This window comes from Nipponia nippon, unplaced genomic scaffold, assembly GCF_047370975.1.
Source record: "Nipponia nippon isolate SJK-2023a ecotype South Korea unplaced genomic scaffold, ASM4737097v1 scaffold_6, whole genome shotgun sequence".
Lineage (NCBI taxonomy): Eukaryota > Metazoa > Chordata > Aves > Pelecaniformes > Threskiornithidae > Nipponia > Nipponia nippon.
In genome coordinates, this window is record NW_028262380.1 from 75,341,689 (window position 1) to 75,363,131 (window position 21,443).

Genomic DNA, 21,443 nt, shown 5'->3' on the forward strand with positions numbered 1-21,443 from the left:
GCCTATTTAACTGAGTGAATTATTCCCTGCAACACGTGTGCATTTTTTACATTCTTACTAGAATATCTGAATAAGTAACTTGTCATTACTAACTTCCTCTATTTTCTTACAGTTTTTCTACACTTAACTATTTAACTGGAATAGGAAATACATTTATACTTCTCATAACTTTGTGTTAAAAGTCCCAACTGCTTCTTTACTCAAACTGCTTTCGAGGACATGGTATAGTGATGGACTTGGCAGTGATAGGTTGACGGTTGGACTCGATGATCTTAAGGGTCTTTTCCAATCTTAATGATTCTATGATTCTATGATTTAGGCCATTTTTCACTTATTTTTATAAGCAACTTTTGCTTCTGAATTTTATATGCTCTCATTCCTATACTCCTTTGAGACAATGGCAAATACCCACTCTTTTCAAAAGACCTGTTATTTAAGCACTCAGCTTTCTTATATTTTTGGTACTGGGTATCATATTGTGAAATTGTGCTTCCTAATTCTGCAGCTGGTTTCATTAGGACCGTTGTCTGTGTCATTCCCTTAGACAGGGGACACAGCACTGCATCCCGTGGAGAGGACTGACATAGCATAGCTGTGCCCTGGTGGAGAACAAGAGAAGTGGAGAATGGTTTGAGTATGCCTCCTTCTAATTGCAATTGATACCCTCTAGTTCATGTGTTGAAAGGGACAGGGAATTCTTTACGCTACTTGTAATTTTGTGAGATGGCTAACTGCTCCAAACTGAAGTGGAAAAGTGAAGAAAACCCACAAACCTTGTAATTAAGATAAGCATGCTTAATAGCATTTTGTGGATGGGGTTCTCCACTGTCTTGCCCTCGCTGATTTTGTAAAATGCTGTGAAAACAGAAGGGGCTGTATTCCCTCAATATAAATGATTGTCCAAGGTGAAAACACTGGCTATTTGCATCCTGTAACATCACTTGCATCATGAGGTAACCTGTAGCTGGGAATGTCTGGGTACACAGGAGCCTTTCCCCAACCTTGCAGGAGACAGGCACATCACGGGTAAAATGAGCAAATGCTGAATGCCGCTTGCACAGCACTTCTTGTGAAAGAGTAATGTTTAAAGGCAAGAGTAGGCAAGTGAATGTAATATCTGTATTATTTTAAAGATGCTTCCTTGGACCGGACGCAGCCTTACAGAGCCAGGTCAAGGAATATCTGACAGAAGAAGTGTTCCCAGCAGTGTCATGTGGCCTTGTGATTCTTGCTCTCTTTATTGTGACCTTTGCTGATTTTAAAGTCCCTTGCTAGATGTTCGATAACCACTGCTAACCTGCTTATCTGTAAGACTTCTGGGAAAGAGAATCATAACTGTATATATAAAAACTCAAGCGAACAAAATCAAGAAAACCAAAACCAAACCCTTTGCTTCCTAAAAATAAAGCATTGAATGTGATCCTTTCAAACAGTGTTAGAAATAATTTCTCCTTCTAAATGTTAAAAAATTTTGCTATTTTAAAATATGTAATAAGAGGTAAGCTCCCATCAAAGTGAATACTGTTTATTTTGCTTGGAAAAGTCTCTTTGTTCTTTTTTCATGACATTTTGTCTAGGTTAATGGTATCCTTGCAATAGAGTGGTGTGCATATTCCTCAACATCGGTGGGGAGTCAGATAGCCAATTATTTAAATGAAACAACGGTTGAGTTAGTAGGTTAGATGAAAACCAGATTATCATAATATATAAATTACATGACCACATCAGAGTGTGTGACGCTGAATAGCTGTTTGGATTTGCTGTTGGGTTCTGAGACGTTTTGTGTAAAATGCTGATTTCTGCTTGGCTGCTTACAGCAGTACTTGCATAAAGGGCAAGGAGAGGAACACCGAGTACTCCCCTGTTCAGAGCACTACGTTTCTAATTTTGTGGTCTTTTCTTGGATGTGACACCTAGAGTAGGGCAGATTACATTACCGGTTAACGATCTGCAGAATGATATGTGGTGCTTTTTTGGCCACTCTCCTTTCTGATGCTTAACAACTCTATATACAAAACTGGGATCAGAATTTAACCTACTTTTTGCCATCCATCAAAACACCATGAAGTGCATTTATTGAGGGGAAGAAGATTTGACAGGGGGAAAAAGGAAGTGGTAGTAATTGTAGACAAACCAGCTGCAAGCTGGCTGCCTAAATGCATGCAACTCATACCTAAGCAGGTATAAAAGCTTCTCTACAGGCATATTAGGTGGTCAGATCCTCACCCCAGTTATATGGCTTGGAATCAGAAATATCTCCACTTTCTTCCCTGAATTTACTCCAGATTCATGCAAGTGTAACTGAGATAAAATAATTAATGGTAGACTGCCAGGATCTTTCTTTTTTCATTGCAGCCAGGAGCCAAGACACAGATTGGCTCATGTTGGATAAATGAGACCGTGCTAGTAGTCTGTGCTGGTTAATAGTAATGAAAGGGCTCTATGCTTATTTAATTAACTGGCTCTTTGCTAAGAGAGCTATTTCAACGTTGTGGCTGTACCTAGTGATATAATTTGATTTCTCAGTGCCTCCTTCAAACTGCAACTTGCAGCAATTTTTTCCTTCTAACAAAATCTTCATTATTGCATGGCGTATGTGTGTTTGCTGCCTTGCTGCTCGCTGGTATTTAGCCTGTCACAAGAAGATGGTCTTTACCAAAATGTTACAGCTTAAAGGCTCTGTCTGTGTGGAGGGGCAAATGTGATCTGTATTAAGCCTCGAGACAAGGTTTGCTAATTATTTTTGCCTTGGAAATCATGTTGACAGGCAGGTGGCGTGTGCTCGACTCTCACCCTGACATGGATCCTGGGCACAGCCGAGTTGGGACTGCGAGACGGTGAGTGATGCCAGGTCCTACACTTCCGATACAGTCTTAAGACCTTCAGGGACTTCAGATGCTGACATCTGGCTTGTAATACCGCTCTTGGTCTACAAAGTCTATTTTTGCCTTTGCCCTGTTTAGCAGTGCCCACTAGTCCTCTGTCCTGCTCATATGCTATAATTCTTTTGACTTACTAATTCAGATCAGCCGATGAAGAGGTATTTTTTGAGTGTAGGCTTGTCACTGTAGTATTGTCAGCTACTATTCATGTATTCAATTTCATCTCTACAGATACTCGTTTGATTTTAATTCTCTTGTAACATGTAAAAGCATAAGAGCAGCCTTGTTAGATCAGATCAGTGGTACATCTAGCTCTCTAACAGTGGAGAAAGAGGTGCTGTTTAGGAAGGTCATGTGAGCCTGACCTGTCTCTGCAGACCATTCCTCTCCTATCAAAATTCACAGCTGTTGGATTAGGGGTGCTAGGGGATACATCCATGCCTATTTCTGTTTATCTGTTTATGGACATGTTGTCCCTAAATTTGCCTACTCCCCTTTTTGAACTTCCCGATACTATTTACCTTCACAACCTTCTTTGACAACAAATCATAGCAATTCACTACCCACTCTGTAAAAACTAGTTCCTTCATTTAGTTGTGAACTGACCTCTTCCTAGCTTCAGTGAGTGACTGCCTACTACAAGGACTGCAGGATTTGATTAGTAACAGTTTTACATTCAATTTATCCTTCATGAACTTGCAAAAGTTGATCATGTTCCCTTTTAGCCCTCTTCTCTCCAGACTGAGACGTAGTCTTTTTAGCCTCTCATAAATCAACTGCTCCATACTCTCCTTCACTTTAGTAGCTCTTCTCTGTACTGCCTTTAACTCCACTATGCCCTTGTGATGCAGTTACTCAATAGGTGGAGGCACTGCCCTTTTACATAGAAGCTAAACAGCATGTCTGTTTAATTGTAGTGATGTTTCAGGGACATCACTAGTGTGTTTCTTGTCGTGTTTGCTAGCATAAGTTACTGAGTTACTGTTATTTGCTAATAGAAGTATCTTGTCGTCTTTTTTTCCTTCCTACAACAGAATATATTAATTATAGTTTGAAATTTGACTGTAGAGGTATCACAGTGAGTGCAGACGGTGTTTGGGATATGCCCTTCCAGTCTTTGGTTTCTTAATTTGGTGTCACGACAGTGTATTTCAACACTTTATTTGGAGTCTGAGCACTCATCAAACTCAATTATAGTCTACTGTTAGCAAAACTGCAATTGAGCTGCACTGTTGGCACTGTCTAGCAACTGTGCCTTTCCCATCTCATCCTTTTTCTCCTGTGTAACACTATAAAGACCTTTATTTTTATCAGCTGTATTTCTTATGGTCACCTCTCTTTACAGAGTCAACTGTTGCCTCCACTGAAAGATTTGGGAAGAGGAGAAAGGGTTTTTTTGGAAAATCAGTGTCCCTGAAATGGTGAGAGTCGAGAGCCTGTATAGCATTTTTCTCTGCGGAGTTTTGCCTGGCTATTCATGACAATTTTGTCTTTCCTCAGAAGTATCTCCAAATGGGCCTCTGCATCATGTTTTGTATATCAGGTTTTGTTTGTCTGTAGTACTGACTTGTCACGTCTCTTTTAAACAGAGCTGGAAACTTCAGGTAGACTTATTGCCATATGTACACAGACTGATTTTTGCAAGCTTCTTATTCTTCAACCCTGCAGCTTTGTACTCCTCTCTCTACGCAGTGATGTGCTTGATTATTTAGTCAGATGAGGCATTTGCTCTATTATGATTTCTTCTTATGGACCAGAGACAGCCTGAAGCAGCAAGGCAAAACAACTTTTTACAATTTGACTGTTTTACCTCCCAAAGGAAGAAAGTTTGCCCCATCGTTAAACGTAACAGTACTGGACTTCTTCCAAACCAAACTGTAGCAGTACTCATGAATTAATGTTGAGAAAGGATACCAGAAGCAGTTTTTGCAGGAACACTTGTAGTGTCACAAGCAAAATTTGGTACCATGGGCGTGAGATAGATTAAAACCTGAATGTGTTTCAAAATGGTGTGCAGAGACATTTAATGCAGCAGTTAGACATGTTTAACGAATTGTTCACAGGCACAAAGCATCGCAAGAAAAGAGAAGAAGCACTAGTGCATTAAACTGTCTCAGGAGGTAGATCTTGATAAAGAACCGCTAGCTAAGGTACAAGAATAAAGGTTGAGGAATAAAGCACAAAGACAAAAACCAGAAAGGACAAAAGGAAGGAAGGAAGCTAAAAGAAGGTAGATAGTCTGACAGGATTGGAAGAACTGGGATTCAGCACTAAAACTGGCAATATGGATCTAAAGGAGGAAAAAAGGAAAAATATTTAGGGAACATTTGTGAAATAGGAATAAAAACTTGGACTATTGTGGAAGGGTCAGAGGGAGCGAGAATTATTTGAAAGTGTCTGTATGAATGCAAGATGCCTGATGAAGAAAATAGAGAGACTAGAAATACACAGAGAATATTGGCATCATTAATTTAACTGGAACAGAGAGAGGAAGCAAAAATCTGTTAGTGATAAATAGCGTAAGATAATATATAGATCATGCAGAAGGGAACAGATGGGAGAGAAGGTTTGGAAATAAATAAAACTGAGGATTATGGGAAAGCACGTAAATTGGTTAGAAAAAATTGTGCATGCTTAGAAACTCTGCTTAACCTCAGCTCCCACTGTCTGTAAGAATGGTTCTCCAGTTGTTGAATAGGTTTCTGGTACTTCTAAGTAGGATGGTTTGGAGAATGTTTTTCTCTGTAAAAGAAATACCTCGAAAAACCTACAGCGATCCTCACAAGTCCAGTGATATTTCTAATCTGGCAATCCTGTCCTTTGCGTCTGCTGAACTGCCCAGGGAGTCGTGGCATCCCCAGTTTATCAGAGCAGCTTTATCAGAGGGCAGGTGAGGGACTCATAAATAGCAGACCACTGACTCTGCTGAAGTTCCTGGTGAGGAACACACACAGGGGAAAAAACTGTGGGCCATCATGCATCATGAGAGCTGAAGTCCAGCTGAGGAGTTTGAGGAAAGAAGGGATGTGAGGGTTTTTACTATGGTGCTTGTGCTTCTATGGTGTTTTTTCAGTATCCTGGTACCATGCTTCTATGATAATGTTTCAGAATTAAAGTAGTTTGTTTATCAAGTAGTTAATTTTTAGAAAATACTGAAGCAAGCATTCAAAAAAGCATTGAAAATCGCTTGGAAAAAAATATGAATCAATCTATGAAAATGCAGTCACATCTAATTGTAAGGAACTTTCTCTTTTGAAAAGGAAATTTAAAGTTGATTAAGCATACCTGAGTGACTGCTGAGCTGCCTTGAATCCTCCCCATTTCAAGGTAAAGTAACTCAGATTAAAAATCTTTCATTGAATCAGATATTTAAATCATAAAGGGGTGAAAGTTCCAGACAATATTCAAAGAGCTGGACCTGAATCGCCACTGAAGGATTTATTAGTTTGGGTGAACACAGTGCAAATGCATTTCTAGACAGTTATAAGCCTGAACTCTCCATCTGGCCCTTGGCTCCCTGTTCCAGCTGTAACCCCCCTAATCCTGCCCCTTACCCATGTCTTGGGACTTGGACGAATTGCTCCCCTATGCATTTGTGGTGCAGCTGGGCTCATCCCAGTTGGATGGGAGTGCCCTGGCAGCATTGCTGCTGGGAGGGGTGTGATGCCGCCTGCCCTGGGGGACTGCTGCTGGCTGAGCTGGGCCTTTGACCCCTTTACTGTGCCCAGCTGCAGCCTCGCTCATGGCAGACCTCCACAGCAGCCCCAGAGGAATGGGAGCATGAGGCCAAGCGCAGGCTGCGGGTGACGGGGGTGCAGCAGGGGCAGACCTTGGCATTTGCTGACTGAAAGGCCAAGGTTCAAGCAGGGGCTTAATGTACAATGCTGGTAGATCAGCCTTGGGTCCAGAAGCAGGAAGGGCACATTGGTGTTGTACTGTGCTCCGAGGGCTTATCTTCATGGGTCTTCGCTGGTGCACAGACCTTCCCACTCCTTATTCCCCTTCTCCCCTCTCCCAGCCCTTGTTGTGGCCTTGTTTCATCTTCTTCCCACCCAGTTTTGTAGTATTTGCAGTTCTGCTGTTTCTGAGTTATCGCCCCTCGCTTGCTTCCTCTGATTGAATAACTGAAATTTGACTTTGTGGGGTTTTTTTTCATTTTCGTCTTTCATGCCTGTGGCTTTGCATCCTTAGTTAGGCAGTGCAGTTTTACTCTGTGTCTGCAGTTGCTAATGTTTCTACCAGGTCAGAGGTTAATGTAATGCTTGGTATTTATGTGGTATTTTTCTCAGTGTATTGAGGAATGAGTGTACATGACACAAATCTTTTTAAAAAATCCAACATTCTCTGTATTGCCAAGGCTGTAACAATCATTGTAGTGCTTACCACTTTTTATTTTTAGTAGTGAAATAGGCATAGTTGTGGTAGATGCTATGTCCTCTTGCCAAGATAAATGACAAAGTGTTCTCATCTTTTTCTCTCTTACCTTTTTTTTTTTTTTTCCTTCTGAGGAGCCATATTTAGCAAATTGTTTGAGCATTACAACTCAAATAAGGTTTTACCTTTTATAGGTTTTAGCTTGTCTAGTTAGGCATACGATTTTCTGGGGGATTTCAACTGCTAGAGTATGTTTCAGGCTCTAAACATAACAAAACAAAGACATATTTTCTATATCCTGAGAATACTGTAACTCTCCAACAATCTTAAAATAATTGTTGCACCTCATATTTTCAAGTAACTGGCAGAAACAGTAATCTTCTACAGCTTAGTACACTCTATTAAAAATGAGTAATATACATATTGATCATAATGCTTCTCTTAGCTGATGAGGCATCTCTTGGGGATGAAACCACAGTACCATATGGCTTTAATGTACTCGATATAGTTCTCCAAATAACCACTATAAATTATATTTCTGAATTATGCTGGACAGCAATAGAGTTAGTCTTCCAAACTGTCAATAATATATCATGACTGTAGGTAAGAAATTGATTATGCACAGGATGCAGTATTTAAATAATTAACAGCTAACCAATCTGTTTTGTAGCTGTGGTTTGTGACACTTTGAATTACACTAATTTTAACTTTAACTTTCCATGATAAAATGGGTGAGTAATGCACCCAGCTAATTGAAACTGATGCAGGAAGCAGAATGCACCATTTCTCTAGCAATGTAGCTAATGTAATGCAATACAGTTTCCTCAAAAAGAATGAGCTCCAGCATCTTATTGCAATTTTAAATGTAAATTTTAAATGGAAACATTCTTCTGAATATGAAAGTAGTTTACTGCCCAATTCTGGCAAAGGGTGATGTAATAAATAGCTGAATTTAAATTTAAGGCAAAGCTAAAGGCATGGTTTGGTTTGCCAGGATTATATATTTTTCCCTCAAATGTTTATTTGTCAACAAGTTAAATCATTAACACAAATCAATTTCAATCCCAATCTGGAACAAAACCCACTCCATGAAATAAGCAATATTACCTGTTAAATGCTAACAGCAATATTGTTGTTTCTGATACTACCAGCTGGCAGAAAACATGATGGCCTTTTAAAAATCTAAACCTGGAGGGAATAATTCGGAGACCTAGTCATCAAGTTTGGGATACATACAATATCTGAACCCAAAGATCAGTTTCTGGCAAGACTGACTGCCCTTCCTCTTTCAAAAGGTAAGGAAACATGCAAACATCTTCTTTGCTCTGATTGAAGATCCCATGGCTTTTTCTTAGGGTAGAAGTTCAGCATTTTGATGAACATACTGCTGGCCAAAACCCTCTCTTCTTCCACCTTTTTAACAGTCCTCTTTGTGCAGATTTTCAATATGGCTGGAGCTGATATTGCATAGATGCTGCCTTCCAGGGCTGGCCTGACAACAAAAATTCTGGGTAGGGGAAAAAAGAAGAATAAAGAAAAAAGATGGGGCTTATGCAGAAGAACTTTTTTCCCTCCAGGAATGTCATGGAGACCTTTGCAATTTTTCATGGGAATTGAAAGAGGCACCGTTTTAACATAATTGCTAGTCCAAATGACGAATATAAGAAAAGATATTTAAAGCTGGGTTTTCACGAGGTAGGTAGCTACTGCAATGCAGTCAGCTGTGCTCAGCTTTTCTCTTCAGACTCTTTTTTTTGTTTAAATAACTATTTGGGGAATCGGAGAGAGAAAGTGCAACCAGTAGAGTTATGTTTCAGATATTATATATGTTGTCAATCATCACTTTCTCATAGGTGTAAGAGTCAACTGTGGCTGCTGTCGGGAGGGTGTACCTCAAAGATCTGTTGAGCTCATCCAAATAAAAAGGTCTCCAAGGTCTCAGTAAGTTGAAAAGAAGATCTAATTGCATATAGATTTAAGAAGCAGAACAAGACACAGTCAATTTGGATTAAAGCATGCTGCTGTTGTCTTGACAGGGATTTTATTTGGAGCTGTAGATGATGGACGAGAAGGACTATGAGTTTCTGCCATAAATCGTTAGGGAGAAGATAATTGTGGGTTTTCCTCTCCCAGTAGGTCCCTCCTCTTAGTGGAATTTGCAAAGATGCAAGCAATTCTACCAAATGCAGGAATTTAAAGATGAATGTCCTACTTCTGCTTTTCAAATATTTTTACAAGTATAGTACACAACCCTTGCATAAGGCCTTAGTATTAGTGAAGAACTATAAAGTAATATGTGACCATCACTAAACTCGGGCATAAAGGAAAGTTGTCTTTTTCCCTTCTTGTTGCCATCCTGTTGCAACTTTGTTTTCTACAGTGTATTTAGTGCCATAAAAGTGAAGAGTAGAAGCCCTCTAATGGTACTGTCAGTGACTTCATTGTTTCTTTCTGAAGGCTGCCAATTTCTGGAATATTGAGACAGAGTTATTGACGGCCCATTATCATTCTGGAATAAATTTTGGAATTGCACCTTGGGGTGGAGAGGAAAACCTGATCCAGTGAATCCATGAAGGGAATATAAGTTTTCCCCACCCCCAATACATTTTATACTCCTAACATGATGTAAAACAAACATACATCTATTCCTTTTCTGGCTGTTGCTTATGGCAGCTATTTGAAATATTAGATAATGTTTTAGACATCCATATGTGTGTGTGTTGGGTGGTAGAATTGCATTAGTACAGAAATACAATGCTAAAAATAAATTATCCTCATTCTACACATGGTCACAATCAGTATTCTCCAACTTTGCCCTCTCTAATGTTACAGTACTTGTTGTAGCATGGAATTTAAAGTAAGTTTATAGTGTATAAATGTCATGCATTTGATGCTATGATCTGTGCTAGCTACCCTCATGGATAGTTTACTGCATCTCCCTCCTGATATATCAAACAGATTGTGGAAGATTTGAGGCATTCAAGACTTGCTTGGCAAACCCCTGGAAAATTGCAAGTTTTACTAGTTTAATGGTGTACAGACTTCTGTCTCCTCACCAAAAAACCAACATTTTACAACATCCAGGATTCATGAGATCACACATATTTTCCCCAAAGCTGATGAATTGCAGGTTACCTCTTTGAGTTGGAGACCAGAAGTGAAGAACAGAACCAGATCCAAATGGCACAAAAGCTAAGAAATAGTAAACATTGGCAGTCGTCACTTTTTCATAGGTGTAACGGTCAACTGTGGCTGCTGTCAGGAAGGTGTGCCTCAAAGATTTGCTGAGCTCATTCAAATAACACTTCAAGGTCTCAGCAAGTCGAAGCAGAGATGTAATTGCATGGATGTGAGAAAGCGGAGAAAGAATCAGGTATGTTCACTTTAGTCAATTTGGATTAAAGCATGCTTTTGTTGCTGCTACATATTCTGTGCTAGTGCCTGACTACTTGTGTGAGCTGTGCTGTTCTCTGCCACATGCTTGTTATATCTTTTACTCATTTCTGTTCGCTTTTCTTGCTAGGCCACTTGATCAGTAAGGCTATCGGAATCCCAGTCCTCACAAACTCTGTGTATGGGCCAGTGCTGTTTGTAGCATGTCATGCTGTCCTTGTCTCCCATCATCCACAGTCCTTCTGGCCTGCATTTCTCCATTTTCTTTCCATGGCAGCCAGGACAGGCAGGTCAGGGAGATGATGTGCTGTAAGTTTTTCTCTAGTGTGAAGTCAGGAAATGCTTCTGGCTAGATATTAATCACCATACATTAGTCATAGCCAAAGGAATCATCCTTTTCTCACTCAAAGTGCTCCTAAAAAGTTCTATTTGTCCCGCAGTAACAGCAATCTGAAGAACTATTAAGCAGCAAATGCACACAACCATGCACAAAACCAGTCTGAATGATCCCATCCCACAGATTCCTGGCGCGTTCTGGCTCCTTGAAGTCTGGCTGATAGAGCTTACAGATCAGACTGTGTCTCTGCTTTTGCAGTGAGGAGCACACTTTTAGGACTAATAAAGGATGAACAAATGAGTAATCCATGTATTGCAGTTATATAAAGGACAAATATACTGAATATAAGTCATCTCAATAGTATTTGGTATGCAAATCCAAATTCTCTCCTACCTTTTTCTCTTCATATATCTCCTTTTTTGCCTGAGGTACTGCTCATTGCCTCTTCTATGCAGGAACATCTACTAATCTAATAAAATCTACTGGTAATGGGCATTACACTTTGCACCAGAAATATGAAGGTACTTAACACCTGTGTCATGGGAGTCAATTACCTGCAGTTTTCAGAAGAGTGTCAAAAAGCTTATTTGTTATTCTTGACGTTATGACCAGGCTACAAAGTTTTAGCTGTTTTCTACATTTTATTTGTCTCTCTCTCTCCTTAATTTATTTGTATATTTCACAGACTCATCCCAGAGAACATTCTGGGCTGCTGACATTAACAATAATTATCATTACACTGAATTAGTCTGTGAATACACAAAAACTTTCAAGTGTGAACAAAATGGGGCAAAATTTGAGTAGGGATTTGCAGAGTGGTATAGCACAGGATTTTTCCAAAACAAGATCAAAAATTTCTCCCTAGCTATTCTTTTTTTCACATCACATATCAAATTCAGAGAGTGTGATCTGTGCCTTTAAATTACAATGAGGCCCTGGGCGCCCGGATCTAAATGACATCAGCTCTAGTTTGAGCGGGTGATCGGACTACATGAATTCCTGCGGTCCCTTCCAGTCTGAAATACTCTGTGAGTCTAGGAATCATGAGTTGTTCAGTTAGCTTCATGCAATGCAAAGACAGAGACCACCAAACAGATTTGTTCAATACACTATTTGTGAGTAAGAAACAAATCAAAGAAAAGGTGTAACATGAGGGTTAAAAAAAAAAATTAATTTCAACTTGTGATTCCAGCACAATATGCTATAATCTCTTTATTTAACACTAGAACATGAGTGAAATCACCACTTGAGCAGAACTTTCCAACTCCTTATAATAACGCTTCATGAAAGTTGATGGGGAAGAAGCAAAAGAAAACACTGTATCTGCTTCAAACTGCCAGGATATTTGTTGTATTATAATTATCTAGTATGAAATTTGGCTACATGAACATCACTACTTTTCCAAAAACTGCTGAATGAATTTTAACGACCACTAGGAGCTAGGATTCAAAGATTTGAGTTTCTTCTACAGTCTCAGTCCTGTGCTGTTGGCATCATGCAAGAGCCTTAGTTCGGTAGTAACTCAGACAGACAAGGGCTACCAGTACTATTTCCTTCAGCACATGCACTCAGTTTTCCTTGGAGGATCTCCTATTTAAATTCAGACTTGGCTCAGCACTGCTTAACTTGGGAGGTCTGACTGGCTCATAACACAAAATGATGTGGCTACAAGCCACCAGATTCATTTGGTCTCCATATATTTGGATTCACCTTCTGTTAATCACATATTTGATTATGATTCACCAGGCACTTCAAGAACATCATCTGACAGAGAAGTCATTTGAGAGCTTTCTTTACTAATTTGTTGCCTGTGAACTCTCTCTTCCTCCACCTCCTCCCAAAAGTCATGAGTGTTCTTGAGTGGGTCCTAAACGATTTCAGAGAGCCAGACTGCCTACAGGAAGGGTGTTATATGCACAGTTTTTAAAGACTGTGGTAGAGTTGTGCCTGCTGAAGTGCTCCCCAAACAATTCCTCTGGTGACATGACTCCATATTAATTCTGACATGCATAAATGTCAGTTTCTTATATTAACCAATGAAGCAGGCAACACGCTGTAAATTGTTGCTCATTCCTGTCAAGCATACAAATGTGTCGGGTGCTTGAAATGAGATTTTTGCCTAGCGAGAAAAGTATTTAAAATTGGTCCTTCTGTGAGAGATTTCATGAGGATCCACCTTCTCAAAGTTCCTGCTGAAGAGATGCCTTTTAGGCCATTGAGCATGTGTGCTCCGTTAATGTCTGCACAAGCAGAATAGGTTAAGTACACATAGAATTTCCTGGGTGAGCATCCAATAAGATTAGTCTTTAATATGTAGAGGTTAGTGTGAAGTTAGATTTTACCCACTTTAAAAAAAAAAAAAAAAGCAAAGCATAGTCAGAAGAGCCCTTGGACATTTGGCTATAAAACACAGAAGACAAAAGAGAACAAGGAAGTTTCTAGGATCTTCAGGAGTTTGGTTTGCTAGCCTTGTTTGTTTGTGACCCTGATTTTTCCCTAACATCCACATCCATTTATAGCATGAAGTCCAAAAATGACAGTGATCATCTTGTTTGTTCTGAACTTCGGGCAGGGCTTCAGGCATTCTGGGGCAGAAGCTGCGATGTTTTCAGGAAGTGAAACTTTTCCAGGAAGTGCATGGAAAAGTTCACTGCTCCGTCTTAAGGAAAGCTGTTCTGACATACGTTTCCTGAACCTTTAGGAGGAGTTAGCAGGAAAATGTGATAGGAACAATGTTTCTATTTCTGAAAAGGAGGTTATGACTGAAGATCATGCTTACACATGTTGCATAATTTCTGGTTGGCTTTTCTTGCCTGTGGTTATGTGCAAGACTTCTTTGGCTATGGGAAAAGTCTCTTGCTCCTTAAAATCCACTATGACATTAATGATGAATAGTAAAGACCACTGCGCTGCACTTTGCACGCTAATCAGTCTTTGCGTTGCTTTATATCTTGTACCATATGTACACTGTGACTTGGCTGGGATGAAAAACTGTAACTGGCAACACTTACTCTGATTGTTCTTATAATGATCAAACAGTAACACAGTGTGACAGAAATTTTATAAACCATCATGTTGTAAAACAAAACCAGCATAAACTAGCTTGAGCAAAGAAGGTGTGTTTAAAAAGAAAAAAAGTTAATGAAAAGCACATGAAACTGCCCATCTGTCCAATTGTTGTACTTTTTCAGTGTATGAAGGCAAATAAATACTGTGAACCTTTTGTACAGTCAATTTTAAGGTATTAGAAGAAGCTTTTCTGAAAGTTAAGAAGCAAACTATAGTAAATGCTCCATAATTCACACTGTGAATCCACTGGTGGTAGTCAGGGAAGGATTTGTCAGGCAATATTTACCTTGCCCTTTCTCCTTTTGTATCTCTAAGAACTGCCTCTTATACATCCTCAGCCTTTGCTTGTTTGGTTTACATTTGGAATTTTATATGTCAACACATGTGAGTTACAACATAAAAAAGAGTTTTACAAACTCAAGGGACCAGGCGGTGAGATACGTGTCACCATTTTGCACTTAAGAAGACAGGGTGTCACATTAGAAATGTTTTATTTGTAAAATTAATACAGCAATTTCCCAGTCTCATCCTTAGGAAGTATTTATCCACATCATAAAAAAAAAAAAATTATAAATCATCAGAACCAGACAGTCATAAGGGATTCAAGAAAGCCCAATTCAGCAAAATCAGAGTTGCTAGGTTAGGGTCTACAGAAGGAAACTAAGGAAAAAAGGAAACCAGGAGAGAACATAAACGTTCTGGCAAGCAAACCTGACTCACAAAAGTGACAGAAAGAAGATGTGGCTGTCAGTAAATCAGGATCCTGATAACCTGATAATCCAAAAGAAATAATGAAAAAGTATAAGCAAAGACAGCACAAGCTTATGGGAACAAAACCAGGGGTCCTAACATAAGAAGTCAATTAACCAGGAAAACATACATAAAAGGCATTATGTAATGGTTCTGTAAATATATCAGAAGTTAGTTAAAGGTAGTTAAAGTAAGAAAAAGAAAAAAGGACAGGTCTAATATTTATTGCAGATACTTATTGAAGAAGATAATATGGGATACAGAGTAGGGTGATAAGACTGTTTTCTTGACTTTATCAAAAAAGATGAATGTGACTCTGTGGTTAATGCAGTAATATTAATGAGGAGCAAGAGGGGAAGAGCCAAAATGTCAGATTAGAAAAAAAGGTAATTCAGGTGTACTTTTTAAGGAAACTGAAAATCACCCGTGAATGCTTACAGTGCACTCTGGATTATTAGTGGTTACCTTCTGGAACCCTCTGGGAACAGAGGGGCTCCTGCATGCTCCAGATGATAATGATATGATGCAGTGTAGGTCCCACCTGGATTTCTACCCCGCAGCCCCCACCCCCCAAAATAAAATTGTGGGGGGAAACAGCAAATATGATTTGTCATCATTTCAGAAGCATTTGTAACAGTCTTGCAAGATACTTGCAAAAACGGGTTAGGGAGATGACACAAAGGGCAGTCAGTATGACATTTTGGCTGCGCAGTCACAGGTGTGTTGGCCTATAGGTAATCACATTATAAAGTACTGCAAGTGCCGTGAGGAAAACAGGCAACTGTAGTTCATCACCATATCATAAATTACTGTGCCATGAAAGTCAAATAAAAGCTGCAGGAGGCCTGCTTTGAAAACTGAGATCATACTTACACTTTAAAATTAGTAGAAAACTCGTTCTGTTACTCTCATTTGTAGTCGTTTATTCTTGATAATGTGTCAAGTTGTCTTTTTAGTTTAGGTAGTGGCTATACCTGATAACATTAATTCACACTTTCTGACTCGCATTTTCACTGAGGTCTAAAGTCCAAAATCTTGAGTGGATATTGTGGGCTGCCTTGGCATACTCTTATTGATTGTTTATGTGCCTTATTTATAAACACAAGCAAAATGGATTCTCTTTCCCTGTGCAAGTGTTTTATTTGCGTCTTTCCGCTGGGCTTGGACACTAATTTCTTGCTTACATTCATATAGCAAAATCAATTCATTAATTTCAGACTTTTTTGCAAATAATTCCCTCTTTGTCCTCTCAAAACAGTTAAGAAACAACCAAATATTTGCCATCTTTTGATATTTTTTTAATTGATCTGGGTACCTATTGATGTTTGTTTCCTCTAGCATAATTGTTGAAGTTCCAACGTTATACCATTTATTCTGGCTATATATGCTGAGAGGGACTTCAGAGTACACTACTGTCATGTAGAAAGCTAAAGGCAAGGTATAATCTCAAAACTGTAAATAAGCAGGTCAAAATAATCCTTACATAGTTTTATCTGAGGTTTCTTGAGGGAGGAGAAAGAGGCATTGACATCAGAGAAGGCAGAGATGCTGATGAGGTCACTGGAAGAAACTTATTGAAGCCAGCCTTCAAATCTGTGTGACTGAAGGTCCCGAGTCGTGAGAAGGAGCGAGAGGTGGGAGGAGGAAGGACAGCAAAGGGTGAGCAGGGGAGGGCTGTAGGGCAGATAGAGGCGTTATAAAATGTGCTCAGTGTTTTGCTTAACTGGCATTCTTAGCTGTGAATGTTATGATTTGGTCAAGCAGTACTCCCCAAATCAGTCACCTGACATGTGCACGCATAAGTAAGAGATTGAAAAACAACTTTTCACATTATATGTTTTGAATGGCAGTCTGTAAGCACGAACAAACTTAGTGCAGTGTTGTCAATACAGAAGGGATTTATGGGTACAGAAACGATTTAAGGGAATGTGGACAAATGGCAACGGGAAGGTCATAACTAGTAAAAGCTGAAAGGGTTGAGGGCTAGATAAAGAGAAAAGCAAAGATACTTTAATTGCCATTATGTGTATACATATCCCGCCAGTTTTATAATTTGTTTACTGAAATTTACCTCAGTGCTGCCCATGGTGAGTTTCTGTGCAGAATTTACAAACACGAACCCTGTGTGTTACTTTGTTACAGCCCTTGTAGCACCTGGCAGCATAAATGGACATTGCAATCTTGTATCAGTTTTATGGCTTTTGTTTGTTGCTGCAAGTATACAATAGATACAATAAAAAAGATACATAGAAACAAAACAATGCAAAAAAGGCCTGTTGAAATTCATGTGAACTTTAGGGAGAAACACAAATTCAAGCTAAACCAAATGTTTCAGTTTGCCCTGCCTCTAATAAATAAAATAACCCAGTGGGACTTCATCCCTGTAACAAGACACAAACTTTACCTGCCAGTGATTTGAGGCAGATGTAGACTCAGCTGGCTTGGCTGCAGTATGATGTGAAAGAAACACAAGCTTTTCAGGGTTTTATAGCTGGAGTTTTGCTGAGTGCAGCTGCTCCCTCAGCATATTATTAACTCAAAACTATGTTCATTTAAAAAAAAAAGAAAAAAGAAGAAGAAAAAGATTCCTGGCGCTTCTTTATCAGGCAGGGGATCTCTTGGACTATTCTGAGGGGATGTATTTGAGAATTGCTGTGGAGGATGTGATGCACTAAGATTAGTACAAACAAAATGGAATCTAAAGAATAGTAGTGACAGTAGAAAAAAAGATAAAATGGGAAATATTAGAGTTGTATCCCTCTGGAGCTTTCCTTACTAGGCACCCAGGACCCTAGCAGGGACTTTCTTTCAGATCAATCACAAGAAACTTATTAAAAAACTCATCACCCCTTTTCTCTCTCTATTTTCTTTCTGTGGTGGCTGTGTAGTTTCTGAAGAGATAAATAATATTATGATAGCAATAGTTTTGTAGAATCACACGATAATTGAATTTAAGGCTGGAAAGTGCCTCCTGAGATCTCTCCTGCCCCAGCGGCAGAATCAAGTACGCCTGCGTCTCTTAACACATTTGTCTTAAGGGCTTCTAGTGATGGAGGGCCCACGCTCTCCCTGGGCCAGCCAGATAACTTTATTAGTTTTCCCGCAGTGCATAACTTATCTTTGCTGTTGAAGTTCAACCCCATAGCTTTATGTCTATTTACTGTCATAACTCTAAATAGTTTAATAGCTGTTCTCTTTTCAGTTTACTTCATTGATTTGAATGCCACTGTCACCTTTGTTTGGTCTTGTCTTGATTAACTAGCTTCAGTTTCAGCCTTTCCTTTCTCCTTTCTCCCTCTCCCCCTCCCCTGTCTCCTTGTCCCCTTCCCCTTGATTCTTCACCCTTTCCCATTCTTGTCACCCCTTTTCAGACTCTCTCTAAATGGTGAACCTCTTTCCCAGTTTGGTGTTTCCAGGGCAAGCATCCAGATGCCTCCTGGCAGAGTCACAGGAAGGACTCCGTCTTCAGTCTTTCACAGGCAATATTGTAAAATACGTCCCGATGTGGTGCCTGCCTCTTTCCACAGAAGAAAACTTTGATTTATGTTCAGCTTGTGATCCGTGGCACTCCTTAAAATCTCGGCTTAACAGCTGCTGCTTAATCATTCTTCATTCTGGTTTTGTGCATACAATTTTTCTGATCCTAAGCTAAGTATTTGGTACCTGACTTTATTTGATCCTAAGCCACTTATGTAATTGTATAAGATCATACTGAATTTTTACCCTGTCCTAACAGGCTATCAGTTCCTCCTAATTTAATATTTTCTGAATGCCTAGTAAGATTTCTGGGATGGTGTGTCCTGATTTACTGGAAGTACAGGTTTCCTTCCACTGAGGTTATACTAAATGCATTATTAGAAACTGACTGTCATGGACTGGAAAATGTTTGGAAAATAGTATTTGAGGATGATACTTGGGATTTAGCTCAAAAGTTTACTGTCTGTGATGAACCGGGGCAAATTCTTGCGGAGAAAGGTGCCGTAGTGCTAGTATTGGTGGGCACGGTTAAGGAATTGGCTTTACCTCAAGACTTAGATACCAGACTGCTTTGTTACAAAGTTTTCTTGGGGCAAGGGGGCATACGTACATACTCTCTTAAGGGATCTGTGATGTGAAAACTAAGTTTGCATGCTAGCTACTTGTTCTGTGTTTATTTATTTAACACTGAATACAACAGGCTATGACCTTATTCCACCATAATACATAAGTGTGTAATGAGGTGAGAGTTTGAAAAAGTGTGATTTTACTGAGTCAATCATTCTGCTGCGTAAACACTCTGAGCATTGCAGTACACTGCAGCAAATCATAGCACGTAGTGCCTCTCAAGTATTATATGTTGTCAGAAAGCAAACCTATTTTCTCTGCTACTTCTACCATTTTTGTAAAAAAGCAGTCTGGCATATGTGTTCTGTTTGTAACTATGTAACTGTAAGTCTGAGTACTTTAATAATTTTAAAAAACATTTTAAAAGACTCCAGGACAGATCTTCTGGTGGCCTTTTAGCTGTTTTAATGAAGATGATTGATTGATTGATTGATTGATGAGTTAGTGAAGGAATCTGGGGGTAACGTGTGTGGCTTTTGCAGCATTTCCTGTGATACTTTTGTATACATCGGCTGGTGAACTGTATATGACTTGGAAAAAGCAGTTGTCTCTGGAGTGCCCTTATGCTATGCCATGCACCAGTCAGGAAAGATGAGGTTTTGGGCTTCACTTTCTCTTAATTTTTCTAAGCAAGCTTGTCTTCCTTTTGCCCTGTCCATCATTTTTCTTCTATGGCAGCTCAGTGATATATTTTTCTATCTTAAACCAGAAAATATCCTAAACCTGAGTACTAAGCTGTCTGATGTATCCTGACAGCACTTGACTATTCTACCTATATAAACACTCATACATTTATATATTACTAGTGTACTGCCTTAAGACATACCAAATATTACATACATGTTATGTTGACACATTTTGCATAGGGTACACATACGAGGGTGTTTGACTGGATACTTACAAAAAGGGGTGGTGATAGTAAAGTTAGAACAAATGTCATACTGCTTTGGGGATTTACAGGATACAATTCAGCTGATTTCGTTCAGTGTACAATAACACACACCATTCCCTCACATGAAACACCTATTTAGTACTAGAATCCACACACCTACTTTCAAAACCAGCTTCATTCACTGTTTGGTTTATTGATCCATTAAGTGGGTTTTCAGACCTAACAAGTAGCCCCAGATAATAATTTCACTCCCACTTTTCCTCTTGGACAGCAAGGGTCAGTTACTGTTGTAAGCTCTTAACTCCAATTTAGAATTAGCTGGAAGTCATTAACACTCAATATAAATTCAGCAGCAAGCTTGAAAAGAGCTGGTAGTCCGACTGGGCTTATACAACGCCTCCATCCTTAAAGCAGAGTTAACTCCACCTCAGCTACCACTTCTTTTGTGTCAGAATTATCTGATGATATTGTTACTGCTGTAACTTAGAGATACACATATAAAGTTGAGGCTACTGGTTGCTTTTAGGGCTCAAAAAAAAATGAAGTGACATCACCCCATGAAAGTCCCATGGCGTAGTTTTACAGGTATACTTTTCAAGCAGCATGTTGAAGTATTGCAACTTGCAATGGGATCCATTGCAAACAGTGATCATGTCATACTTTGTAAAATATACCAGTGGTGCAGTTATGAAATGGCCAAAAAAAGCAGGATGAAATGGCACGTATTGTTTATATATACAGATACCCAATCTGCATGCATAAATCAGGTGTTTTGGCATAAGCATAACCTGGTAGGCAGCTAGATGGTCAGGTACATATTGAATTCTGTTTGCTTTCTTACATGCCCATACAAACACCAGTTGTACTTATGTTTTGGAGGTGAATGATGAAATGGGAGCCTTACCTTTCATGCTATGAGGTTTGTTAGCATGAAAAACCACTAAATCGGTGAATAAAGTGGTAGATCCTCAGTAATTTACAATTCATCTTAGTGACCCAGAAAAGGTTCTTGGCTTTTCCTGGTTAATCATCTGAATTTTTCAGATAACAGCATTCCCTTCCGGTTAATTTTTTTTCCTGTTAGCAAGTGATACATATTCATCTAATGTTGCTTCCTAGGTATTATGCTTACTTAATATAGTCCTATTTTCTGTGGAATACCCTCTTTTTGTTGGTCTTCAGTGCTTTAAAATGCATTATTAAAACAAATATAATAAAGATGATTTAAATGTAAAAAAAAAAATTAAAAAATCTATAGCTGCAACTAAGTTTCCCTAAAACTTGAGGGACCTAGCAGACCACTGTAATTTTAGGACCTTAAAAGAAATTACATTCTGTTGTAAAACTGTAGTAGCTGCCACCCAAAATACAGGAACCCCTCACAGCACACAGGAAATGCTCACTCAAGGCAATTGGAAGCAATAACAGTTCTCCCAGCTGCTGTTTTTTGATTGTTTGTATGTCTGTGGGAGAGACGAGGAAAAGACGAAAGAATCTGATGTAGGACCTGGTAGGGGGACGGGAGACACAGCTTAGTCTCACATGGAGAATGTATCCCCATGGAAACAACTGATGGGAGAGCATTTTGGCTAACAGAGCGTTGGAAAAGTCAGCAAGAAAACTGTCTCTTGTCATTTGATTT

General features: G+C 39.2%; 1 long non-coding RNA gene across 1 annotated transcript in view; it reads left to right on the plus strand.

Moving 5' to 3' along the window:
• The first annotated feature begins 2,766 nt into the window (after window positions 1–2,766).
• Window positions 2,767–21,443, plus strand: part of LOC148051577 (uncharacterized) — a 63,383-nt gene continuing 44,706 nt past the window's right edge. Inside the window, exons 1-4 of the long non-coding RNA XR_015700073.1 lie at window positions 2,767–2,837; window positions 4,228–4,303; window positions 8,408–8,551; window positions 10,490–10,629. This is a non-coding gene — a long non-coding RNA (uncharacterized LOC148051577). The remainder of the gene's footprint in view (window positions 2,838–4,227; window positions 4,304–8,407; window positions 8,552–10,489; window positions 10,630–21,443) is intronic.